The sequence below is a fragment of the Aythya ferina genome, assembly GCF_964211825.1.
Source record: "Aythya ferina genome assembly, contig: HAP1_SCAFFOLD_188, whole genome shotgun sequence".
NCBI lineage: Eukaryota > Metazoa > Chordata > Aves > Anseriformes > Anatidae > Aythya > Aythya ferina.
In genome coordinates, this window is record NW_028181344.1 from 42,173 (window position 1) to 69,902 (window position 27,730).

Genomic DNA, 27,730 nt, shown 5'->3' on the forward strand with positions numbered 1-27,730 from the left:
TCCAGGACGCGCTGCAGCAGCCTACTCGCTTACGCGTATTTACTGCAGCCTGGTTCGAGACGCGCACAGAGGGACCCACGAAAAATCCACCCTTTCCTTCAGAGAAGTAAATACATACATACATACGGACGACACGGTAAGGAAGAAAAGCTGAACACACAGCATGCGGTCCTTTACCGTGGGGCAGATCCAGCATCAGCACAAGGAGCTTTGGGGCACGTGAGCGATCATCTACACCGGCCATCGCGACAAGCCAAACTCACGCACACGAGCCTCGACCTAAAAACACAGAACACATTAAGTTCCTTTATAGCTTATGGAAGTAACAACCAGCATCTTAGATGCAGTTGGATAGTTGGATTGCATCAGCTTAGGGACTGCCTCCTTCAAAACGCACAGGGGGGTGGGGAAACCAGTCTTGGAAACCTGTTGCCTAACAGGAAGGAGACTGTTGTCTTCTCCTCCATAGGTGACGTTCTTCCAAGCATCGTCCTGCTCCTGGATTTTACCAGCCGCGACGGGATGGTCCTACCGGCGTGAGTCGGGAACGCTTCCCACGGGGTTTCTGTGACACTGAAGTAAGTTTTCCGCAGGTACAAGTAACGCAGCACGAGACGGCAAGGAAGCTAAGGCACCGTCTGCAGCACAGCACGTGTGCGATATTGGGCCTGAGGGGACCAGTCAAAGCCTGCAGTAATCGCTGAACAGGTGGGCAAGCAGGGAGCCCTACGGGAAACAAAGCTCACGTTCTGCAAAGCTCTTTTCCCGTCAAGAAGACGGCCTTTTCTATTCAGCGCATTTACTGAACTTTAGGCTACTTCCCATTCGCTTTGGCAAGTTAGCCTTTGCGTAAGCCAAGAGGTTTTAAACTGCCAAGCACCACTGATGGTTCTTGTTCTCCAACAACAGGGAATTTCAATCAGGGCACTCGTTAACAGGAAAGCCTGGCTCTGTTTCACACAAATCACGTACCTAAACCACGGAGACAGGAGTCTGCAGGAAGAACTCTTTAAAAGGTGAACTTAAAGAGAAGGATACTACTCATTTTTCCACAACTTCTGCAAGGACTGCGGCAAAAAAAGGCTGAACCAGGGACGTCTCTATCATCATCCCCTCTAGAATTCAGCAACTCCATACAGTTATGGGGCAAATACCACAGCTGCAGCGCAAGACAAACAAAGACCTCGAAGGTCACGTTTCTGCCTGCGTACCGAGTTCCGCTGGGAAGACCCCCCACCTCTGGAAAGACCCCCAGCCGCTCAACTCCCAAGCAACGTTGCCACGGCCAGTGCTTACGCAGAGTTTTGCTCTCTCTCGCTGCTCAGTACAGGCCCAAGGCCTCCTTTATTGCACACAGTTCAAGCAAAACTCTTGGGACATAACCAAGAGACAGACAGACAGACAGACAGAAATTGCCTCTCACGTCTGTCCTCACTGACCGCAACCAGCGTCCTGGAAAGCCCCGCAAGCACCGGTCTATTCCTAGGACAACTCCGAAAGCTGAGGCGGGACAAAGTTTAGCCTCTCGTACCAAAGACTGAGCAACAGACAGAGCCTGACAGGCCAGTTCATTCTAGGTCTAAGAGGCTACTACGACTCGGCAGGCACTACGTGCCTTCCTTCCCTTTGCGCTTCCCAGCGCCGAGCAGCTCGCGCTTCCGCAAATTCAATGAAGCCTTTGAGCCGGGGCTGCAGGAAGCTTACGAGCACGCCTTGATTCCACCCCGAGGTCGCTGCGACTTACCTGGGCAGTCGGGACGGACGGGCTGCTCTCTCTCCTGAGAACCCTGCGACCGCAGCACGCCAGCTGCGGCTTTCCTCGCTTTACCCGGTGCGCCACCTTCGCTCGGCAACAAACCCCGCAGGGGTCCTAGCGGCGGGGAGCTGCTTCTGCCCCGGTGAACCGCAGCACAAGGAGAGAGCCGGCTGTCAGGACGCAGGGAGAGGAAAGCCTCCGAGGCGCGGCGCGGCGCAGCCCAACGATCAAGCGCAGCGAGGACCCGCGCCCGGCCTCAACACCCCCCGCCCCTCCCGGCCCGACGCTCCGAGGAGGCACCCCCGGAGGCTCTCGCTCGCCTCACCGCCGGCAACCGCGCTCGCCGCCAGCGGCAACCTGCGCCTCCCGGCGCGCACGGCCCGGCCCCGGCCCGGCCCCGGCCCGGCCGCGCAGCCCGGAGCCCACGTGGCCGCCCGGCAGCGCAGAACTACAGCTCCCAGCATGCCTCGGGACGGAGCACTCCAGCCAATCCAGAGGGGCGTCGGCCACGCGCACGCAACGGCACCTCCTCCTGCTGCCCTCTCTGCCCCCCCCCGCCGCCGCAGCCGCCCCCCTCTCCCCTGTCCCCTCTCCCCCAGCCCCCCGAAGCCGCCCCAGCTCCTCTCGTGCTCCGAGCATCTCCAGCATTTCAGGAACTGGAACCCTGGAACCGCTGACGTCTGGCACGTGTCAGAAACGTGGCAGGAGACGTACTCTGCTGTCGCAAGGCACTTGCAAAGCCGGCCCGACAGCTGAAGCAGACTCACACAGTCCACCGAGCAACTCGGGGCCCCCACTGCTGTCCACTCACCCTCATGCTTCGTTCAAGCTTCCGTGCCTACGCCCTGAGCTACAAGAAACAAAGAGAGAAGGTCACATCCACAATGGATACGCAAACAGTGCGGCACATGCAGAGGACTCAAACACAGAGACCAGAGCCAGACAAATAAAACAAACAAACAAACAAACAAACTGAAGTCCACAAATGCCACAAGGCCATGAATGCATAGCAGCCCCGGCAGGGGTAATGGCAGACATACCCTTTGCAGATGAAAAAGGTGACCCCGCTCAGTCTCTTGGTAATACTGCACCAACACGGTCAAGCCTCTTGTAGCATGTCATCAAGCTGGTTTTAGTCCTCTGGAGAGTTACACAAGTGGGTTGATTCATCTAGAGATTAAAATACAGATCAAACACAGGAGCGTATCCCACCATCCCAAAAAAAAAGTGAGCCAGCAACCTCTGCTACATATCCCTCTATGAAGTGAATTCCAAGCCCTTAGAATTCCAGAAATCCATAGACTCCAGCCTGCCTAGAGAACCCGGAAACTGACTGAAGGAAAAACAAAGCACTTACCCCCAAAGAGCAGCCCAGGCAGAAGGAGCTCTCTGACGGCATACTTGGGGCTCATATACCTTTTGGTCCCACCCAGCACCCAAACCCAATCACCTGGGAAAGGGGAGGGGCAAAGCACATGAAAGTAGAAAGAGGAGGAGCAGCAGCTGTGGTTTATTTACTTATTTATAAGGCTTAGCTCAACAGCATGCAGAGGGCAGACAGGAGAACTGGGGTGTTTCTAGAAGCAACAATCCCCATGCTTTTGCTGCAGCTTTGAATATTGAAAGGACAACACAACCAAGCAAGTAACTGAAGCTTTTTCAGCTCGAATTAGCTCAAACTTTTATTTACGCAGAAAGAAAAATCTAGGAGCAGAACAGATTATACGCCAACAAAATCAATTCCGTTCCACTCGCAGCAAAAATCACTTCCTTCAGCAGGCTATCTGAGAACCAAAAGGCTATGCTGATGGGTCAAAACACACTACAGGACACTGGGGCCGGGCCCTCCGCTGCACCCACTTAAAACCCATCCCTACACTCACCAAGGTGCAACCCCAACCCGAACACAGACGCAGCATTTCAGCCTCAACACAGTTTCCAGAACTGCTGGAAAGCAAGCTTCATCCTCAGCGAGGCGTGCTCAGGCTGCACAGGAGGGGGCTTCGGGCACCTCTTTGCCTACCGAAGAAGACCGCCATCAGCACCTGCTTTGTTCCGATCCTAAAGGCTAACATCACAGCCCACGTCGCCTGGGACACCTGATAAACAGAAGAGAAAGCAGCCATACCGTTTTCAAGCCGTCCCTGCACGTGTCGCTCCTCGATGATCTGCAACCTCCTCTCAAATCCTCAACCGCTTCTGTGGAGAGCCTGCCATGGCACCTGCAAAGCAAGACCCTTCGCAGTCACCTCGTGCTACTTGGCAGTTCTGCTCCAATCCAGCTCACAAACAGCCCGCCCTTCCCGTGCTGCTCTTCAGAGTGCAGCTTGGCCCCTCTGAGCCTGTGCGACACACCTGTGAAACAAAAAGAAAAGCATAGGCTGAAGCAGCATCCAAAGCCACAGCACAGCTGGGACAGTTACTCTCATCTGCTCCCTAACCTCTGCTCCCTCACCTGCCCTCGAGGCAGATGCTTCCATCTGCTCTCTTAGGCCAGCTACAACACCCCTGAAATATCAACAGGATTTTTACTGTACTTTGTGCAGTTAAGTAACTGCAGTGACAACTGCACCCCTAAAGTACCTGCTACATCTGTTCATCGCTCACCTTGCCAAAAGCAGCTCCGGTCAAGTCCCGCGTTGTACACTGTGTTTCAGCTTTAACAAATGAAAACGGTCACAAGATAATCATTCAGCTGCCAGCATTAGCACCCATCCCTCAACAACACAAAGGGACCCCGCTTACAATATTATCATTTCAAAACAGCAGCCCCCATACCTCAGCACACCTCAGAAGTAGACCAAGCCAGTCACCGAGCTGCCTACGGAGCGCTGAACAGTTCCGGAAGGAGCTCTTTCCTGTGACAGGTTCCTCCAAAGGTTTACGCTCTACTGGGGACAGGAGAGAAATAAAAATAAAAGTTTCAAAAACCCCTTATCTGTAAGCTTTCAAGATTCCACAGACCTCCTCCTCAAGCACACCGTTCAAGCACTATGCGAGCAGCTGCTCACAAGCAGCTCAACTCTTCCCCCCCACACGCACATCTGACAAACACCACAGAGATGACTGTGCCTGCTGCCCTTCAGTACGTGCCCAGAGGCAGACCAGATGTCTTCGCCAACACAGTCCGGACAATGTATTAGCACACCCATGCACTGCCACGTTAGCTGTCATCACTAACTGCCAGGCAGGACAGCTCCAGACCAAACACATACACACACAGCCACGCCACAAACACTACAAACAAAACACACAACACAAGGCGCAAGAAAAAGTGACCCCCGGAGGGAAGCCCTATGGCAACAGCAAGTCACAACAGGTGCTCTGCACCAGACCCAAGGAGAGACTCAAATGTCACGACACGCGACTGGAAGACACTGCCAGAACTGGGGTGATGGAGGCCTAAAAAGCCTTCCTTCAAGACAAGAGACCAGAAGGATGGGGACTGAAAAACCCATATGATTCAAAGATCGAAGCCGAAATTCCTTTAAGCGGTATATTCTTTATTGCAGCGCTGGATGCACGGGGGGATCTCTCCACCTATCGTGCATACCCAAAGCAGAAAGCAGTCTTGAATTTATACAATCAATCTATCAATATTCTACCGGCGTCTATACATATTCATTGCCTACCCCCGCCTTCCCTCGCTTCTCATGCTAATTAGCCTTTTGGCACCTTGCGCCTGAGTAGAGCCTCCCAAGAACTGTGGGCAGGGGCCTTTGGGACGTGGGCAGGGGTCTTTGGGAGGAAGACCCCGAGTCTTCCTCACATTGTACTTTTCACCTTTGGTCAGGAATCCGCTGAGTTGGCATGTTTCTTAATCGCAAGAGCTGGCTGTTGCTAATTCTTCCCTTTGTTGTGTCTTTATAATGAATTCCAACGTCCAGTTTTGAGATTTATAGTCCTTACATTTGTTTCTCTGTCCGTCTGCCGCTTCCTTATCGTGAGTTCCGGTGTCTTGTTTCGAGATATACAGTCCTTGTCTGGGGACTGTCCTTGCCTCCCCAATACCTCCTTAATCACATAAGACGACGCTTAGGAAATCAATTCCCAAGCAAGAGCTCCTGATGCGGCCCAGATGACTTCCACAAGAGCGAGGATGGAAACAGATGCGATCTCAAACCGAATATGATGCACGAGACCTGAAACAGAACTGCACTTCAAGCAGCGACTGCAAGACAAGAAGTGCTCGGATCAGAGCCACGATGACAAAACAAGCACTGAGGCCCTTCAGCACCGCTACCAAGTCGCCTGTCTGGTCTGTCCAGTGTAAAAAGCTAGAAGGATATCAAGACCCGAGAAGCACAGAACAGACATTGCAGAAGCAACACTACAGGACAGACGAACAGAAGGAAACTGTCCTGCCTGGCGCACGCACTCACGCTACAAAATAATCCCGCTGCTTCTATTAGCCTGGTGACCCAGCCACAAGCAGCCTGAACGTGACCCAGCCTGAACCACCCTCGCAGCGGCACCAAGTATTTTCAGCCAGCTGGCTCCACGCTGCTCTGGCTCCCAGCTCCCATTAGCCACCCCAGATATGCAAATACCAGGTGCCCCCCAACTTAGCTCTCAGGTTGCTGCATGGTAAATTCCCTCCGCCTCAAGAAATACACAGGCACTGGTCGTCATCTTAGTCAATTGCCAGGCTCATCATCAGCTGCAAAAACAGAGTACCAGCATTCACTAGCATGCCGGTCATGATGCCCACCTTCTCCACAACACTGACTACTGCTGATGCAACATACAACTATGCTCACCTGTTCCTCTCCAAATCCAAGCTCCAACAGTGCAACCAGTATCATCCACACCACCTGGGAAAACAAAGGGATTAAATGATCGTTGCGTTCACAACACATCACCCAATGGTGTGTTTTTTTTGTTGTTGTTGTTTTTGTTATTGTTGGTTTTTGTGTGTGTGTTTCCTGTATTTATTTATTTTTTAGTCTGCTTTAGCTCAACGGCATGCAGAGTGCAGACAAGAAAACTGGGGTGTTTCTAGAAGCAACAATCCCCACGCTTTTGCTGTAGCTTTGAATATTAAAAGGACAATACGACCCAGCAAGTAACTGGAACTTTCTTACCTGGAATTAGCTCAAACTTTTCTTCACATTGAAAGAAAAATCTAGGAGCAGAACAGATTATACACCAACAAAATTGAGTCCATTTCATCCCCAGAAAAAAAATCACATGCTCTCATCCCCTCCTGTACCTCAGCCGCTTGCCTACCCCACGTGGCACACGCTTCCATCTGTTCTCTTTACCCACTTATAGCACCTCTAAAAGGCAAACTGGAATTTTACTCTATTGGCTGTAGGAAAATAACTGCAGTGACAACCGCGCCCCAAACTGAGCCAGCAGCCCCTACTAAACATCCCTCTCCTAAGTGAATTCCAAGCACTTAAAATCCAGAAATCCATAGACTCCAGCCTGCCTAAACAACCCTGCAACGGACAGAAGGAAGAACAAAGCACTGTCCCCAAAAGAGCAGCCCAGGCAGAAGGAGCTCTCTGATGGCATGCCTGGGGCTCATATAGCATTTAGCCCCGCCCAGCACCCAAACCCAATCACCTGGGAAAGGGGAGGGGCAAAGCACATGAAAGTAGGAAGAGAGCAAAAGGAGCAGCTGTGTTTTGTTTTGTTTTCCTTTCCTTTCCTTTCCTTTGTTTTTTAAAATCTGTTTTATCTCAAAAACATTCAGAGAGCAGACAAGAGACCTGTGGTGTTTCTAGAAGCAAAAATCCCCTTTTGCTTTTGCTGCAGCTTTTAATGTTGAACTGATAACGGCACCAAGCAAGTAACTGAAACTTCTTCAACTGGAATTAGTTTAAACACGCTCACCGTCATCTGCAAACACAGAGAACCAGCATTCACTAGCCCTAACCCTAACCCCAACCCTCACCCTAAACTCTAACCCTAGCCCCAGCCCTAGTCCCTAAGCCCAACCCTGGTTCCCGAGAACTTCATTTCCAGGCATGCTCTGGGCGCTCAACATGGCCTCCCGGAGGTCCGGAGGCCCAGAACTACATTGCCCGGCATGCTCCGGGCACCCAACATGGCCTCCCGGAAGTTCGGAGTCCCAGAACTACATCTCCCGGCATGCTCCGGGCAGTCAACACGGCCTACCGGAAGCCTGGTGCCGGAAAACTACACCTACCAGAATTCCCTGGACAGCCAGCACGGCCAATCAGAGGCCGAGTTTTCGAGAACTACATTTAACAGCACTCACTGTAACCCTAGCCCTTCCCGCCCTTACACAAAAAAGCCTCAAGCCCTATCCCTAAACATCCTCGAAACCCCTACGGACCTAACCCAAACTATTTACCACACTAAACCCCTGAAGTCCTATGCCTAAAACCCCTAACCCAATAAATTAAGACGCTCAAATCCCAAACCCGCAAAATTGAGATGCTCAAATCCCAAACCCCCTTCCAAAAAAGAAAAAGAAAAATCAAGAAAAAAAAAAATCAAACAAAACAAAAACAACAAAAGGGGTAGATCTGGTGGCATCTGCCCTGTAACCCTGCAAAAATCACGAGGGACCTAGAACAACAAAGCAAACGCACAAAATAACATTGACATCCTATCCATAAATGTGCTATAACAATTAATCACCTCCAAAGAGCTTCAAGCAATAAATGCACATACTACTAGATCGGTTTCCTCTAAAAGATCGTACCAGACCCTGACCCACCAAAAGAACCCTGCATGTAGCTAACAGAAGCATCAACAAAGCACTGACCCCAAAGAGCAGCCCGGGCAGAAGGAGCTCTCTGATGCCGTGCCTGGGGCTCCTATACCATTTGGCCCCGCCCAGCACCCAAACCCAATCACCTGGGAAAGAGGAGGGGGCAAACCACAAGAAAGAGAGCAGGAGCAGCAGCAGCTGTGTTCTTTTATTTATTTATTTATTTGTTTTTTTTTGTGCCTATCCCTAGTTTACAGCATGCAGAGTGCAGACAAAAGAACTGGGGTGTTTCTAGAAGCAAAATTTACCGTATTTATGCCTCAGCTTTGAACATAGAAAGGACAATACAACCAAGAAAGTAAATGAAATATTTTCCACGGGAATTAGCTCAAACGTTAGTGTTAGGTCAGAGGTTGGACTCAATGATCTTGAGGTCTCTTCCAACCTAGAAGATCTGTGATTCTGTGTGATTTACATATGAAGAAAAATCTAGGAGCGTAGGAAATTACACAGCAAAAAAAACAACGACGTAATAAGCAACGCGCATGCACGGCCCCACGGCCGCCTGCAGTACTCGTTTTCCACCAGCAGGAGGCGGCAGAGGGCGCCCCCGGGCCCCACCGCGCATGCGCCCCCCTCGGCCGCCTGCAGTACTCGTTTTCCACCAGCAGGAGGCGGCAGAGGGCGCCCCCGGGCCTCACCGCGCATGCGCCCCCCTCGGCCGCCTGCAGTACTAGTTCTCCACCAGCAGGTGGCGGCAGAGGGCGCCCGCGGGCGTCACCGCGCATGCGCGCCCCCCGGACGCCTGCAATACCCGATTAAAACCAGCAGGTGGCGGCAGAGGGCGCCCCCGGGGCCCCACCGCGCATGCGCGCCCCCCGGCCGCCTGCAGTACCCGATTAAAACCAGCAGGTGGCGGCAGAGGGCGCCCGCGGGCGTCACCGCGCATGCGCGCCCCTCGGCCGCCTGCAGTACCCGATTAAAACCAGCAGGTGGCGGCAGAGGGCGCCCGCCGGTGCCACCGCGCATGCGCGCCCCTCGGCCGCCTGCAGTACTCGTTTTCCACCAGCAGGTGGCGGCAGAGGGCGCCCGCGGGAGGCCTTGTCGGGCGGATCACAGCTCGCCTACTGTGCCATTCGGAGCTTGTGGCTGTATTTTTTCCAACGTATTTGCTACCCACACCCCGCGGGGCAGCTTGTCTTACAAAGAATTCTCTCTGTTAATATTCTCTTTAAGGCGGGCACGAAGCATCCACTGCTCTTCTAAGCAAGCAACCTTCCTTCTGTGCTCCCTTCGGGATGCAGGACTATGTGCACTCAGATTTATTCCACTCATTTTTCTTCCCCTTTTCATTGGCACAGTCTCCAAGGACGCCTGGCTTTCTTCTCACAGACTCGCGTCCGTTTCAGTGTAAGGCATCTAATCCAAATTCAAATTATCCAGATAAAACAATAGAGAGGTAAGAGAGAACTGTCTGAGTTAAAGTCACCATCTTTCTGTAACTAATTTAGCAGACAGCTGTACCACATCAGAGGAGGAGGTTTAGATGCTAACCAGGTCAGGCACATCACGGTCAAGTGAGCGCCCCCGGAATCACTAAAGAAACTTAAGGAAGAATCTACTAGAAGAAAGCTGTCTCCTCTTACCACCACCTATTTAAAAGATAGTGTAGTACAGGCAGTTCTACGTGCATAAAACCACATACACACAGTATACCTGACCCAAGTAAATTCCCTCTGAGAAGTCCACCATTAAGCAAAAGAGGTGTATTGTGGTGACATACAGCTGCCGTGTAATGATCCTGAAGGGATGAATCGCCCTATGTATTCCAAGGTACTCCTGTGGTTCGTTTGTTTTTTTTTTCAAGTACGTTCCCGCTAAGAAAAGAGTTCAGAATTGTTTATAACGAGTTCGTTCCAAGTGTCACTTTCTCACTTAACGTAGTAATAAAGATACGCTGCTGCTTTTGGATTTTATTTCCTTCTTGAATCTCACTGGTGTAATTCCAATGGTCAAACAACCTCTTCCAGAAAGACCAGCCCACTGCTTCACAGGAGAAGGAAAAGATGTCTCACACACGCTGGCTAGTACTAAAAAGAGTAATAGGAAGAGAAGTTCAGGCCATCAATGTAAGTATGTTTCCCTGCCTCTTCTGCTGGCTGGTCAAGTGGAATCCTCAGGACAGCCCCAGTACCTTGTGAAGAGCTTCTTAACGCCAGCACAACTTCAACCTGTCTTTTAAAAGAAAGCTGTTAAAGGAGCAGGAGACTGTTTTTAAATGAGAACAACCGAAAATAAAATTATCTGAAGAGCCACTTACTACTGGCATATTACCGTTTAAAAGGAAAATATTAATTACGTGCAGGTGCTCCAGTCTTCGTTGCATTTTCTGTGATTCACAACATTACCTTTGAACAAAAGAGTAAGAGGAACGGAAGGGAGGATATTAACTCGGGTAACCAAGGATTTGGTAAGCTGGAACTTGGTGTCTTTAACACTTTAGCCTTGGAGCAAAAATGTACACCCTGTACAGGCTGAGCTGACTGATGAGGCAGGTGCTCCAGGGTACGTGCTACCGGGAGGTAAGTAACAAACACATTCCGCAGCTATTACCAGAAGTGGGGTTTCAGGATATGCAGACTGGTTTCACAAAAAATATTAGCGGTCTGTTGGTGACAGACAATTTGAGGAATTCAGCGCTGCCCATTACAGACTCCTCAGATCGGCACTTAACGAGAATTAATAAAACGTTTTTTTTTTTTTTATATATATATATATACACACACACACACACACACACACCTATGTTCAAAAAAATGCATACAGTTAAAATATCAAATTAGTGATCCGGTAACAACACTGTTCAAAACCAATCTCTTTTGTATGAACATTAAAATAAATGCACACTTTTAAAAGCATTTCTTTTTAGTGCTTCCAAAGCACAGCGTGTGCCAAGGCAAGGCCACCTGAAGAATCCCCGTCCTCCTCACGGGATGAAAGAGAACTGAAGTCAGGGACCTGGGAAGCCTCAGGTGCGCTTTCATAATGTCTGCAGATAAAAACAGAAGAGAGTCTGAGGTAGATTGTTTAGTAACCACCAAGTGGTAACAGTCACAGGGCTGTCTTTAGCTTTCATTAACACAACAGCAGTTTCTTTACTCTCGATCTATGCTGAATCTCAAGTTTAAAGGCATGGCTAGCAGTTCTCGGGAACAAGGCCCTCGTCTCTGTGCTGGCAACATGCAGTATTACCAGTGCAGGTGTTTCTGGGAGTTTTGGTTGGTTGGTTGGTTTTTTATTGGGGGGGGGGGGGGGGGGGGGGGGGGGGACACAACAGATGGGATCTCTCCACAATGCAGACACTGTGTGCATTTGACAGTGCCCCATTTTAGTGCGATCCACTGCCTATTGCACGTAAAACGGCTAATGACAGTATTCAAGTGAGTAAATTCTCACCACCTGCAGGAGGGGCAGCAATGGTTATTTTTTTCAGCCTGTTGAGCAAAGAGCACCCTCCACAGGAAAAAAGCCACACCTTTCGTAGCACGTCCTTAAGGTTACAGCCCAGCTTCTGCCGATAGAGGTTCGTAAAGTTAAAGCTCTGCTGCTTCTTCTCGGACTCTGACAGTAAGATCACTTGACCGCCAGGATGGCGAGGGCAACAGCTACGTCCTCTTCCACTCTTCTGCGGCACAGCAAACTCATTCCCGGTCCGTATTCCTCTGGCTGGTACACTATTATCTACCGTTCACCTGATTAACTCTGTTGGGTAGGCTGTTGAACTCTAGCTCCTCTAGCGTTCTCTCTAAGTGCTGTATTAAGACACGATTTTTAAACCTAGGGAAGTAATTTCATTTCTTCTTCCAAAAACAGCAGTTAAATAACTCAGTATTATTTGGCCACGACAAACAGTATTAGCGGAGGCTCTCTGTTTCCAGCATGGAAGAGCTTCCCTCATTTCTGACATCAGAATGGCAAATTTAATTTGATACAGCCATCTTTCCCCAACCCACGCAAATTCTGGGTCTTTCTTCCATAACCACCCGTATCTTTCTATTTCACACTTCAGCTCTAGGTAACGACCATTTACTTCAGAAAATACAACGGCAGTTTGACCGCTGAAACTGTAATAATTTAAGTATGTCAAAACAAAACACTTGTTTTGGAAAAGACTGAGATTTGCTATCATGAACAACGTTAGCGTTTAACTCCGAATCATTCGTATCTATACAAACCTTGCTCCTTCCCTTATAGCAAATTCAATGAAATACTTCTGAGTTTCCATCCGTCCTTGTACGTACCTCCTCAAGAAGAGAGAAGATTTTTTTCACGATCTTAAACAAGAGATCCAAACAGATATTAGAAACAGATCTTGTAAATGCATTTTCAGTAAATCTCAACAGCCAAAGGAAAAACAACAAAGCCTAGAGTTTCCCATTTCTGCATACAGTAATGCACGTAAGAAAAAAAAGCCAGCATACCAATAATTTGAAGTGATATCGATTAGCTGATATTCAAATGTAACGCTGAATTTTCTTCTCTTAAAAGAGCAGTATCTAGAAACACCTGCCCTTGGAAAATGCAGACTAGGTTTAATCAGCAGAGAAGCCTTGTATCTCCACGAACACGCTGCCATGATCAGCAGTTAATAGAAACAAAGGGATACCGAGCCATGTTTCAACCTAGAGCTGTCATTTTTGAAAGCAGAGGTTTAAGATAACTACTCTTTACAAGATGACCGATCTATGTGGAGCATGAGCACGATTGTCTCGTATAAAGTTTAACAAAAAAAAAAAAAAAAAGTAGCGCAAAAGAATGAACCGGACACCTTAGATGTGAAACAACAGTATTTTTTCATTGGTTTCTGTGTTTTCTTCTCTGAAGCAACTATGAAAACACGAATGGTGCTGTGACTAAGCCTGCTTAAGAGTACTGCAGTAAGGACGGTGAGGATATAAAGTTGGACTGTGAATACATGTACTTACTTTCTTGTTCTTCCACTACTTGTACACGAGTAATCAAAAATCATTCCAAATCTGAGGTTTTATTTTCAAAATAGATCCTCATTTCAAGAAAAAGTCTTCTGTACCCCTAGCCTATTTTTAATACACTAATAAAGAACTTACTTCTTCCACGTTTGCAAACCTCTTTCACCACTCTGATTTTAATACCAGCATCGCTTCCCTCCAACATTGTAGGTGTTATTTTAAATCAATTTGGCACAGATTCAGAAGTAGACTCCATCACTCGTTTTTGGTCATCTCCAGCCACGCTGTAATTTAGAGGCCCTCGAACAAGTGCATTGGTACCAGGTTTACGATCCAAGCCATCTTTGCATCATTTAAGCAATTGAACTCATCATGTAGAGAGTCTAAGTCACCAGGTGACATTTCATCCTCTCCCTTAACAGCTGGAACCGAAGAAGCCATTTGCACAGACAAGCCATCAATTTGCTCTTCCAGCAACTGACAGTTTTCTGCTTTCTTCTCTCCATTACCATCTTGGACAGTACTGATACCAGTGTCTGAAAATTAAGAAGGAGCTTAGTAGTGCATATAACTGCAGGATCAAAAAACACAGAAGGACATTATTCTGCATCCCTTCTTGTTGAAAGTACTGTGGAGAGAGTTACTCAGCACTGTCAGATCACTTCAGTAGTTTTATTCACCCTTTGACGCAACCACAGGAATACCTCCTTTTGGGCTGCTACCGTCTCATATGACTGTCGTGAAGTTATTTGCTGTATTCCCATTTCAGTGACTAAAGCAAACTAAAGTTTCCCCTCCTTCCCCCAGTTCCAGCAAATTTTTCTTTCGACTCTGCTGCAACAGGTGGGTAAATTACTATTTGTGAGAAATTTAAATTTTTTTTTTTTTTTTTTTTTTTACACACTTTCCTTCCCCACTTCTCCCTTCCCCACTATAGAATACACAAATGAGAATTAAAAGCTGAAATGAAATCCTTGCTACCGCCAAACCATCGTGGTGAAAGGTTTCAGCACTTTTTAGAAACAGTTCCAAATTATTGCTCATTCAGGACTTCGTTACCTATAGCAACAGCCTGTTTGTCTAAGCCGACCAAAGAAATTCAGTCCCAATTAACTCTAAAACTTACGTGTCCTTTTGAATTAACACGGAAAGCACGGAGACCTTTTTTTTTTTTTTCCTGCACACTATGTCCATTTATGACCACACAAGTTCCTGTACTACAACAACTCCAACACACCTTTATTTGTTGGCATGCCTTTGAGGTTCAGATATGGTGACGGAGATCCAGCAGCACAGGGTGGCCCTTTCCCACCAACATGGTTTGTCACAACAGTGACTGTGGCCGTCGCAATAGCGGCGACGTGCTACGCCTTCTCTCTTTAGTGATGCTGGAGTATTGGGCTCTCCAGGACGCTTGATCTTATTCTGAGGCCCAGCAACAAATTTATCTGCTTCATCTATCATCGTACCCTGAAAAGACTTTTTTTTTTTTTTTTTAATATAAGTAAAAAACAATTGCTTCGTCAATTCACTACCAGAGTATTTGCCTCCGTGTTACAATTCAGTTACTTTTCAAATAATGATACAGCAGATAGCAAGACTTCTCCTACCTTCTCATCCTGTTTGAACAGACTGCCAAGTGTATGAAGAAGCCTTTTTGGTTGATCTGGATCAATCTCCCGAAGGGGTGAAGGCATCATTTTCAACTACTCCTGATGATTTCCCCTTTGAGCAACAGGAACGCCGTGAAGGCAGTCTGCAGCAGAACAAGGTATCTAAATTTAGTCTACCTTAAGACTAAGGAAATACAAGCCTCGCATGCTTCCATTTCCAGTGTTAGCATTTAAGATCTAGAAATCACTATTTCCTCCCTCTACAAAACAAAGGAAAAGCAAAAGGCAAATAAAGCCCCTCTTTCCTTTCACCATCACTATAAGAACATCTACTGCATCCTGTTGCACAGGAAAGCTCACCCATGAAACTGAATTTTCAAATTCCAAGCACGCACAACATGTTTTGTGACAGAAGGCAGAAATTTCATTCTTTTCCTTCGGAATCTAGGGAAGGACGACTGACCCAAGAAACGATGCAAAGTCTACTTCCTCTCCCACACCGAGGACAGAAACACTACTTAGGTGAATTAAATAGCTGTACCAGAATATTAATAAATAATTGTGTCCATTTACCTTCATCCTGCCCCACGATATCCCTGTGTGTTTTCAGAAGATTGGTTCTCATTCCGGTTAGCTGATCTAGAAGATTGTGACAAGACATATCATATGCATTTCTGAATGCCCGTGGCTTCAAATCCTAGTTTTATAATAAAACAAGTAACTTTCAGTTAACCCGCGAGTTCTCACGCACAAAGAAATTGCTCTGTGGGCTGTACTACCGTTAACTACTAAAAAAAAAAAACAAAACAAAAAAAAATTCCAAAACAACTTCAGACATTCTGAACGTATTCTGAAACAACTTTCTTTCCATCTCTCCGGAAAGAGCTTTCCTCCTATCTGTGACAAAGGAAAAAAAAAAAAAAAAAAAGTTGTGATCGCGGGAGTCGTTACACAAAGCCACACTCTGTGAATTCACTACTACAGTTAAGATCATTTTTAGTCAAAAATACCTCGGCAGCAATGCTATCACTGCAAACATAGCGTTGCCAAAAAAAAAAAAAAAAAAAAGAAATTCAACTCAAGATATAGGAGAGGGCGAGCTAAAAGCACAAATAACATGACCGATGGAGGCTGCAACAACCACCTGGTAGATGGTTGTCCACAGCCCTCGGATTGCATGGTCGTCTTTCCTGACAAACGAATACTGGAAGAACAGAAAAGATACACCGTGTGTCCGCAAAAGCCTTCGGGGAGACTACTGAAAGGAAAACCAAACCAAAAAACTAGGAACAGCAAGTGGCGTATACGTCAGTTTTGTTAACAGAGCACCACTAATGTACCAGGAATTTCCACATTCTTCGCCCCTCCTCTACCTTGAAAATGTCACCCAATTCTGTCAGTGTCTTCACCATCAGCATTTATTTATTTATTTCGTTTTTCACGTGGACATCCGAGGAAAACATTGAGTACCCTGTCATCGAGGAAGAAGAGAGGGGGGGGAAAAAAAAAAAAAAAAAAAAAAGAGAGATGAGGGGGGAAGAAGCACTGCCATTCCTTTCCTCGGTAATGCGAGCAAAAAGCTCAGGCGCTCAGCAACAATGTGCTTTGAAAGATAAAACACAGAAGAAACTGCACGTTATTTAGTCTCAGCTACAGAGTCACGTGTATTTGTACCTGCTCATTTATTCATCTGCCAGTGTATTTTAGTACAAACGCTACAGAACATAGAAACCGCAAGGTTACTACTACCTTTTGTGACCGACGCGATCTTTGGCAGGAACAGCTATCGAAAAAGAACCAACAAAATCCCCTTCGTCGACAGCCATCCGAACCTTTATCGTCTAACAGCAGTCCTACAAACATCCCCTGGGATGCTCAACTCCTGAAACTTTCTGTTCAACTTGAGGCAGAACAAGCCCTTACCCTGGGCACCTTCACCCAGCTCTCCACTGCTAGCAGAGTAGCACCCTGATACTGTCCAGGACGCGCTGCAGCAGCCTACTCGCTTACGCGTATTTACTGCAGCCTGGTTCGAGACGCGCACAGAGGGACCCACGAAAAATCCACCCTTTCCTTCAGAGAAGTAAATACATACATACATACGGACGACACGGTAAGGAAGAAAAGCTGAACACACAGCATGCGGTCCTTTACCGTGGGGCAGATCCAGCATCAGCACAAGGAGCTTTGGGGCACGTGAGCGATCATCTACACCGGCCATCGCGACAAGCCAAACTCACGCACACGAGCCTCGACCTAAAAACACAGAACACATTAAGTTCCTTTATAGCTTATGGAAGTAACAACCAGCATCTTAGATGCAGTTGGATAGTTGGATTGCATCAGCTTAGGGACTGCCTCCTTCAAAACGCACAGGGGGGTGGGGAAACCAGTCTTGGAAACCTGTTGCCTAACAGGAAGGAGACTGTTGTCTTCTCCTCCATAGGTGACGTTCTTCCAAGCATCGTCCTGCTCCTGGATTTTACCAGCCGCGACGGGATGGTCCTACCGGCGTGAGTCGGGAACGCTTCCCACGGGGTTTCTGTGACACTGAAGTAAGTTTTCCGCAGGTACAAGTAACGCAGCACGAGACGGCAAGGAAGCTAAGGCACCGTCTGCAGCACAGCACGTGTGCGATATTGGGCCTGAGGGGACCAGTCAAAGCCTGCAGTAATCGCTGAACAGGTGGGCAAGCAGGGAGCCCTACGGGAAACAAAGCTCACGTTCTGCAAAGCTCTTTTCCCGTCAAGAAGACGGCCTTTTCTATTCAGCGCATTTACTGAACTTTAGGCTACTTCCCATTCGCTTTGGCAAGTTAGCCTTTGCGTAAGCCAAGAGGTTTTAAACTGCCAAGCACCACTGATGGTTCTTGTTCTCCAACAACAGGGAATTTCAATCAGGGCACTCGTTAACAGGAAAGCCTGGCTCTGTTTCACACAAATCACGTACCTAAACCACGGAGACAGGAGTCTGCAGGAAGAACTCTTTAAAAGGTGAACTTAAAGAGAAGGATACTACTCATTTTTCCACAACTTCTGCAAGGACTGCGGCAAAAAAAGGCTGAACCAGGGACGTCTCTATCATCATCCCCTCTAGAATTCAGCAACTCCATACAGTTATGGGGCAAATACCACAGCTGCAGCGCAAGACAAACAAAGACCTCGAAGGTCACGTTTCTGCCTGCGTACCGAGTTCCGCTGGGAAGACCCCCCACCTCTGGAAAGACCCCCAGCCGCTCAACTCCCAAGCAACGTTGCCACGGCCAGTGCTTACGCAGAGTTTTGCTCTCTCTCGCTGCTCAGTACAGGCCCAAGGCCTCCTTTATTGCACACAGTTCAAGCAAAACTCTTGGGACATAACCAAGAGACAGACAGACAGACAGACAGAAATTGCCTCTCACGTCTGTCCTCACTGACCGCAACCAGCGTCCTGGAAAGCCCCGCAAGCACCGGTCTATTCCTAGGACAACTCCGAAAGCTGAGGCGGGACAAAGTTTAGCCTCTCGTACCAAAGACTGAGCAACAGACAGAGCCTGACAGGCCAGTTCATTCTAGGTCTAAGAGGCTACTACGACTCGGCAGGCACTACGTGCCTTCCTTCCCTTTGCGCTTCCCAGCGCCGAGCAGCTCGCGCTTCCGCAAATTCAATGAAGCCTTTGAGCCGGGGCTGCAGGAAGCTTACGAGCACGCCTTGATTCCACCCCGAGGTCGCTGCGACTTACCTGGGCAGTCGGGACGGACGGGCTGCTCTCTCTCCTGAGAACCCTGCGACCGCAGCACGCCAGCTGCGGCTTTCCTCGCTTTACCCGGTGCGCCACCTTCGCTCGGCAACAAACCCCGCAGGGGTCCTAGCGGCGGGGAGCTGCTTCTGCCCCGGTGAACCGCAGCACAAGGAGAGAGCCGGCTGTCAGGACGCAGGGAGAGGAAAGCCTCCGAGGCGCGGCGCGGCGCAGCCCAACGATCAAGCGCAGCGAGGACCCGCGCCCGGCCTCAACACCCCCCGCCCCTCCCGGCCCGACGCTCCGAGGAGGCACCCCCGGAGGCTCTCGCTCGCCTCACCGCCGGCAACCGCGCTCGCCGCCAGCGGCAACCTGCGCCTCCCGGCGCGCACGGCCCGGCCCCGGCCCGGCCCCGGCCCGGCCGCGCAGCCCGGAGCCCACGTGGCCGCCCGGCAGCGCAGAACTACAGCTCCCAGCATGCCTCGGGACGGAGCACTCCAGCCAATCCAGAGGGGCGTCGGCCACGCGCACGCAACGGCACCTCCTCCTGCTGCCCTCTCTGCCCCCCCCCGCCGCCGCAGCCGCCCCCCTCTCCCCTGTCCCCTCTCCCCCAGCCCCCCGAAGCCGCCCCAGCTCCTCTCGTGCTCCGAGCATCTCCAGCATTTCAGGAACTGGAACCCTGGAACCGCTGACGTCTGGCACGTGTCAGAAACGTGGCAGGAGACGTACTCTGCTGTCGCAAGGCACTTGCAAAGCCGGCCCGACAGCTGAAGCAGACTCACACAGTCCACCGAGCAACTCGGGGCCCCCACTGCTGTCCACTCACCCTCATGCTTCGTTCAAGCTTCCGTGCCTACGCCCTGAGCTACAAGAAACAAAGAGAGAAGGTCACATCCACAATGGATACGCAAACAGTGCGGCACATGCAGAGGACTCAAACACAGAGACCAGAGCCAGACAAATAAAACAAACAAACAAACAAACAAACAAACTGAAGTCCACAAATGCCACAAGGCCATGAATGCATAGCAGCCCCGGCAGGGGTAATGGCAGACATACCCTTTGCAGATGAAAAAGGTGACCCCGCTCAGTCTCTTGGTAATACTGCACCAACACGGTCAAGCCTCTTGTAGCATGTCATCAAGCTGGTTTTAGTCCTCTGGAGAGTTACACAAGTGGGTTGATTCATCTAGAGATTAAAATACAGATCAAACACAGGAGCGTATCCCACCATCCCAAAAAAAAAGTGAGCCAGCAACCTCTGCTACATATCCCTCTATGAAGTGAATTCCAAGCCCTTAGAATTCCAGAAATCCATAGACTCCAGCCTGCCTAGAGAACCCGGCAACTGACTGAAGGAAAAACAAAGCACTTACCCCCAAAGAGCAGCCCAGGCAGAAGGAGCTCTCTGACGGCATACTTGGGGCTCATATACCTTTTGGTCCCACCCAGCACCCAAACCCAATCACCTGGGAAAGGGGAGGGGCAAAGCACATGAAAGTAGAAAGAGGAGGAGCAGCAGCTGTGGTTTATTTACTTATTTATAAGGCTTAGCTCAACAGCATGCAGAGGGCAGACAGGAGAACTGGGGTGTTTCTAGAAGCAACAATCCCCATGCTTTTGCTGCAGCTTTGAATATTGAAAGGACAACACAACCAAGCAAGTAACTGAAGCTTTTTCAGCTCGAATTAGCTCAAACTTTTATTTACGCAGAAAGAAAAATCTAGGAGCAGAACAGATTATACGCCAACAAAATCAATTCCGTTCCACTCGCAGCAAAAATCACTTCCTTCAGCAGGCTATCTGAGAACCAAAAGGCTATGCTGATGGGTCAAAACACACTACAGGACACTGGGGCCGGGCCCTCCGCTGCACCCACTTAAAACCCATCCCTACACTCACCAAGGTGCAACCCCAACCCGAACACAGACGCAGCATTTCAGCCTCAACACAGTTTCCAGAACTGCTGGAAAGCAAGCTTCATCCTCAGCGAGGCGTGCTCAGGCTGCACAGGAGGGGGCTTCGGGCACCTCTTTGCCTACCGAAGAAGACCGCCATCAGCACCTGCTTTGTTCCGATCCTAAAGGCTAACATCACAGCCCACGTCGCCTGGGACACCTGATAAACAGAAGAGAAAGCAGCCATACCGTTTTCAAGCCGTCCCTGCACGTGTCGCTCCTCGATGATCTGCAACCTCCTCTCAAATCCTCAACCGCTTCTGTGGAGAGCCTGCCATGGCACCTGCAAAGCAAGACCCTTCGCAGTCACCTCGTGCTACTTGGCAGTTCTGCTCCAATCCAGCTCACAAACAGCCCGCCCTTCCCGTGCTGCTCTTCAGAGTGCAGCTTGGCCCCTCTGAGCCTGTGCGACACACCTGTGAAACAAAAAGAAAAGCATAGGCTGAAGCAGCATCCAAAGCCACAGCACAGCTGGGACAGTTACTCTCATCTGCTCCCTAACCTCTGCTCCCTCACCTGCCCTCGAGGCAGATGCTTCCATCTGCTCTCTTAGGCCAGCTACAACACCCCTGAAATATCAACAGGATTTTTACTGTACTTTGTGCAGTTAAGTAACTGCAGTGACAACTGCACCCCTAAAGTACCTGCTACATCTGTTCATCGCTCACCTTGCCAAAAGCAGCTCCGGTCAAGTCCCGCGTTGTACACTGTGTTTCAGCTTTAACAAATGAAAACGGTCACAAGATAATCATTCAGCTGCCAGCATTAGCACCCATCCCTCAACAACACAAAGGGACCCCGCTTACAATATTATCATTTCAAAACAGCAGCCCCCATACCTCAGCACACCTCAGAAGTAGACCAAGCCAGTCACCGAGCTGCCTACGGAGCGCTGAACAGTTCCGGAAGGAGCTCTTTCCTGTGACAGGTTCCTCCAAAGGTTTACGCTCTACTGGGGACAGGAGAGAAATAAAAATAAAAGTTTCAAAAACCCCTTATCTGTAAGCTTTCAAGATTCCACAGACCTCCTCCTCAAGCACACCGTTCAAGCACTATGCGAGCAGCTGCTCACAAGCAGCTCAACTCTTCCCCCCCACACGCACATCTGACAAACACCACAGAGATGACTGTGCCTGCTGCCCTTCAGTACGTGCCCAGAGGCAGACCAGATGTCTTCGCCAACACAGTCCGGACAATGTATTAGCACACCCATGCACTGCCACGTTAGCTGTCATCACTAACTGCCAGGCAGGACAGCTCCAGACCAAACACATACACACACAGCCACGCCACAAACACTACAAACAAAACACACAACACAAGGCGCAAGAAAAAGTGACCCCCGGAGGGAAGCCCTATGGCAACAGCAAGTCACAACAGGTGCTCTGCACCAGACCCAAGGAGAGACTCAAATGTCACGACACGCGACTGGAAGACACTGCCAGAACTGGGGTGATGGAGGCCTAAAAAGCCTTCCTTCAAGACAAGAGACCAGAAGGATGGGGACTGAAAAACCCATATGATTCAAAGATCGAAGCCGAAATTCCTTTAAGCGGTATATTCTTTATTGCAGCGCTGGATGCACGGGGGGATCTCTCCACCTATCGTGCATACCCAAAGCAGAAAGCAGTCTTGAATTTATACAATCAATCTATCAATATTCTACCGGCGTCTATACATATTCATTGCCTACCCCCGCCTTCCCTCGCTTCTCATGCTAATTAGCCTTTTGGCACCTTGCGCCTGAGTAGAGCCTCCCAAGAACTGTGGGCAGGGGCCTTTGGGACGTGGGCAGGGGTCTTTGGGAGGAAGACCCCGAGTCTTCCTCACATTGTACTTTTCACCTTTGGTCAGGAATCCGCTGAGTTGGCATGTTTCTTAATCGCAAGAGCTGGCTGTTGCTAATTCTTCCCTTTGTTGTGTCTTTATAATGAATTCCAACGTCCAGTTTTGAGATTTATAGTCCTTACATTTGTTTCTCTGTCCGTCTGCCGCTTCCTTATCGTGAGTTCCGGTGTCTTGTTTCGAGATATACAGTCCTTGTCTGGGGACTGTCCTTGCCTCCCCAATACCTCCTTAATCACATAAGACGACGCTTAGGAAATCAATTCCCAAGCAAGAGCTCCTGATGCGGCCCAGATGACTTCCACAAGAGCGAGGATGGAAACAGATGCGATCTCAAACCGAATATGATGCACGAGACCTGAAACAGAACTGCACTTCAAGCAGCGACTGCAAGACAAGAAGTGCTCGGATCAGAGCCACGATGACAAAACAAGCACTGAGGCCCTTCAGCACCGCTACCAAGTCGCCTGTCTGGTCTGTCCAGTGTAAAAAGCTAGAAGGATATCAAGACCCGAGAAGCACAGAACAGACATTGCAGAAGCAACACTACAGGACAGACGAACAGAAGGAAACTGTCCTGCCTGGCGCACGCACTCACGCTACAAAATAATCCCGCTGCTTCTATTAGCCTGGTGACCCAGCCACAAGCAGCCTGAACGTGACCCAGCCTGAACCACCCTCGCAGCGGCACCAAGTATTTTCAGCCAGCTGGCTCCACGCTGCTCTGGCTCCCAGCTCCCATTAGCCACCCCAGATATGCAAATACCAGGTGCCCCCCAACTTAGCTCTCAGGTTGCTGCATGGTAAATTCCCTCCGCCTCAAGAAATACACAGGCACTGGTCGTCATCTTAGTCAATTGCCAGGCTCATCATCAGCTGCAAAAACAGAGTACCAGCATTCACTAGCATGCCGGTCATGATGCCCACCTTCTCCACAACACTGACTACTGCTGATGCAACATACAACTATGCTCACCTGTTCCTCTCCAAATCCAAGCTCCAACAGTGCAACCAGTATCATCCACACCACCTGGGAAAACAAAGGGATTAAATGATCGTTGCGTTCACAACACATCACCCAATGGTGTGTTTTTTTTGTTGTTGTTGTTTTTGTTATTGTTGGTTTTTGTGTGTGTGTTTCCTGTATTTATTTATTTTTTAGTCTGCTTTAGCTCAACGGCATGCAGAGTGCAGACAAGAAAACTGGGGTGTTTCTAGAAGCAACAATCCCCACGCTTTTGCTGTAGCTTTGAATATTAAAAGGACAATACGACCCAGCAAGTAACTGGAACTTTCTTACCTGGAATTAGCTCAAACTTTTCTTCACATTGAAAGAAAAATCTAGGAGCAGAACAGATTATACACCAACAAAATTGAGTCCATTTCATCCCCAGAAAAAAAATCACATGCTCTCATCCCCTCCTGTACCTCAGCCGCTTGCCTACCCCACGTGGCACACGCTTCCATCTGTTCTCTTTACCCACTTATAGCACCTCTAAAAGGCAAACTGGAATTTTACTCTATTGGCTGTAGGAAAATAACTGCAGTGACAACCGCGCCCCAAACTGAGCCAGCAGCCCCTACTAAACATCCCTCTACTAAGTGAATTCCAAGCACTTAAAATCCAGAAATCCATAGACTCCAGCCTGCCTAAACAACCCTGCAACGGACAGAAGGAAAAACAAAGCACTGTCCCCAAAACAGCAGCCCAGGCAGAAGGAGCTCTCTGATGGCATGCCTGGGGCTCATATAGCATTTAGCCCCGCCCAGCACCCAAACCCAATCACCTGGGAAAGGGGAGGGGCAAAGCACATGAAAGTAGGAAGAGAGCAAAAGGAGCAGCTGTGTTTTGTTTTGTTTTCCTTTCCTTTCCTTTCCTTTGTTTTTTAAAATCTGTTTTATCTCAAAAACATTCAGAGAGCAGACAAGAGACCTGTGGTGTTTCTAGAAGCAAAAATCCCCTTTTGCTTTTGCTGCAGCTTTTAATGTTGAACTGATAACGGCACCAAGCAAGTAACTGAAACTTCTTCAACTGGAATTAGTTTAAACACGCTCACCGTCATCTGCAAACACAGAGAACCAGCATTCACTAGCCCTAACCCTAACCCCAACCCTCACCCTAAACTCTAACCCTAGCCCCAGCCCTAGTCCCTAAGCCCAACCCTGGTTCCCGAGAACTTCATTTCCAGGCATGCTCTGGGCGCTCAACATGGCCTCCCGGAGGTCCGGAGGCCCAGAACTACATTGCCCGGCATGCTCCGGGCACCCAACATGGCCTCCCGGAAGTTCGGAGTCCCAGAACTACATCTCCCGGCATGCTCCGGGCAGTCAACACGGCCTACCGGAAGCCTGGTGCCGGAAAACTACACCTACCAGAATTCCCTGGACAGCCAGCACGGCCAATCAGAGGCCGAGTTTTCGAGAACTACATTTAACAGCACTCACTGTAACCCTAGCCCTTCCCGCCCTTACACAAAAAAGCCTCAAGCCCTATCCCTAAACATCCTCGAAACCCCTACGGACCTAACCCAAACTATTTACCACACTAAACCCCTGAAGTCCTATGCCTAAAACCCCTAACCCAATAAATTAAGACGCTCAAATCCCAAACCCGCAAAATTGAGATGCTCAAATCCCAAACCCCCTTCCAAAAAAGAAAAAGAAAAATCAAGAAAAAAAAAAATCAAACAAAACAAAAACAACAAAAGGGGTAGATCTGGTGGCATCTGCCCTGTAACCCTGCAAAAATCACGAGGGACCTAGAACAACAAAGCAAACGCACAAAATAACATTGACATCCTATCCATAAATGTGCTATAACAATTAATCACCTCCAAAGAGCTTCAAGCAATAAATGCACATACTACTAGATCGGTTTCCTCTAAAAGATCGTACCAGACCCTGACCCACCAAAAGAACCCTGCATGTAGCTAACAGAAGCATCAACAAAGCACTGACCCCAAAGAGCAGCCCGGGCAGAAGGAGCTCTCTGATGCCGTGCCTGGGGCTCCTATACCATTTGGCCCCGCCCAGCACCCAAACCCAATCACCTGGGAAAGAGGAGGGGGCAAACCACAAGAAAGAGAGCAGGAGCAGCAGCAGCTGTGTTCTTTTATTTATTTATTTATTTGTTTTTTTTTGTGCCTATCCCTAGTTTACAGCATGCAGAGTGCAGACAAAAGAACTGGGGTGTTTCTAGAAGCAAAATTTACCGTATTTATGCCTCAGCTTTGAACATAGAAAGGACAATACAACCAAGAAAGTAAATGAAATATTTTCCACGGGAATTAGCTCAAACGTTAGTGTTAGGTCAGAGGTTGGACTCAATGATCTTGAGGTCTCTTCCAACCTAGAAGATCTGTGATTCTGTGTGATTTACATATGAAGAAAAATCTAGGAGCGTAGGAAATTACACAGCAAAAAAAACAACGACGTAATAAGCAACGCGCATGCACGGCCCCACGGCCGCCTGCAGTACTCGTTTTCCACCAGCAGGAGGCGGCAGAGGGCGCCCCCGGGCCCCACCGCGCATGCGCCCCCCTCGGCCGCCTGCAGTACTCGTTTTCCACCAGCAGGAGGCGGCAGAGGGCGCCCCCGGGCCTCACCGCGCATGCGCCCCCCTCGGCCGCCTGCAGTACTAGTTCTCCACCAGCAGGTGGCGGCAGAGGGCGCCCGCGGGCGTCACCGCGCATGCGCGCCCCCCGGACGCCTGCAATACCCGATTAAAACCAGCAGGTGGCGGCAGAGGGCGCCCCCGGGGCCCCACCGCGCATGCGCGCCCCCCGGCCGCCTGCAGTACCCGATTAAAACCAGCAGGTGGCGGCAGAGGGCGTCCGCGGGCGTCACCGCGCATGCGCGCCCCCCGGCCGCCTGCAGTACCCGATTAAAACCAGCAGGTGGCGGCAGAGGGCGCCCGCGGGCGTCACCGCGCATGCGCGCCCCCCGGCCGCCTGCAGTACTCGCTTCCCACCAGCAGGTGGCGGTAGAGGGCGCACGCGGGCGTCACCGCGCATGCGCGCCCCCCGGCCGCCTGCAGTACTCGCTTCCCACCAGCAGGTGGCGGCAGAGGGCGCCCGCGGGTGCCAACGCGCATGCGCGTCCCCCGGCCGCCTGCAGTATTCGTTTTGCACCAGCAGGTGGCGGCAGAGGGCGCCACCGGACCCCACGGCGCATGCGCGTCCCCCGGCCGCCTGCAGTACTTGCTTCCCACCAGCAGGTGGCGGCAGAGGGCGCCCGCGGGCGTCACCGCGCGTTGCGCGCCCCCCGGCCGCCTGCAGTACTCGTTTTCCACCAGCAGATGGCGGCAGAGGGTGCCCACGGGCGTCATGCGGCATTCGTGGCGCCCGGCAGCCTGCAGTACTCGCTTCCCACCAGCAGGTGGCGGCAGAGGGCGCCCCCCGGCTGCCTGCAGTACCCCTTCACCACCAGCAGGTGGCGGCAGGGGGCGCCACCGGACCCCCACCGCGCATGCGCGCCCCTCGGCCGCCTGCAGTACCCGAGTAACAGCAGCAGGTGGCGGCAGAGGGCGCCCGCCGGTGCCACCGCGCATGCGCGCCCCTCGGCCGCCTGCAGTACTCGTTTTCCACCAGCAGGTGGCGGCAGAGGGCGCCCGCGGGAGGCCTTGTCGGGCGGATCACAGCTCGCCTACTGTGCCATTCGGAGCTTGTGGCTGTATTTTTTCCAACGTATTTGCTACCCACACCCCGCGGGGCAGCTTGTCTTACAAAGAATTCTCTCTGTTAATATTCTCTTTAAGGCGGGCACGAAGCATCCACTGCTCTTCTAAGCAAGCAACCTTCCTTCTGTGCTCCCTTCGGGATGCAGGACTATGTGCACTCAGATTTATTCCACTCATTTTTCTTCCCCTTTTCATTGGCACAGTCTCCAAGGACGCCTGGCTTTCTTCTCACAGACTCGCGTCCGTTTCAGTGTAAGGCATCTAATCCAAATTCAAATTATCCAGATAAAACAATAGAGAGGTAAGAGAGAACTGTCTGAGTTAAAGTCACCATCTTTCTGTAACTAATTTAGCAGACAGCTGTACCACATCAGAGGAGGAGGTTTAGATGCTAACCAGGTCAGGCACATCACGGTCAAGTGAGCGCCCCCGGAATCACTAAAGAAACTTAAGGAAGAATCTACTAGAAGAAAGCTGTCTCCTCTT

General features: G+C 50.0%; 2 long non-coding RNA genes across 2 annotated transcripts; both read right to left on the minus strand.

The window, feature by feature from the left end:
- Positions 1-5,238: 5,238 nt before the first annotated feature.
- LOC311428912 lies at positions 5,239-8,562 on the minus strand. Its single transcript, XR_014687944.1, has 4 exons — positions 8,499-8,562; positions 6,841-6,881; positions 6,517-6,570; positions 5,239-6,416 (listed from the first exon to the last, which is right to left on the minus strand). It is a non-coding gene; the product is annotated as an uncharacterized lncRNA (long non-coding RNA).
- Positions 8,563-22,264: 13,702 nt separating this feature from the next.
- LOC311428913 lies at positions 22,265-25,588 on the minus strand. Its single transcript, XR_014687945.1, has 4 exons — positions 25,525-25,588; positions 23,867-23,907; positions 23,543-23,596; positions 22,265-23,442 (listed from the first exon to the last, which is right to left on the minus strand). It is a non-coding gene; the product is annotated as an uncharacterized lncRNA (long non-coding RNA).
- Between the last annotated feature and the right edge of the window lie 2,142 nt (positions 25,589-27,730).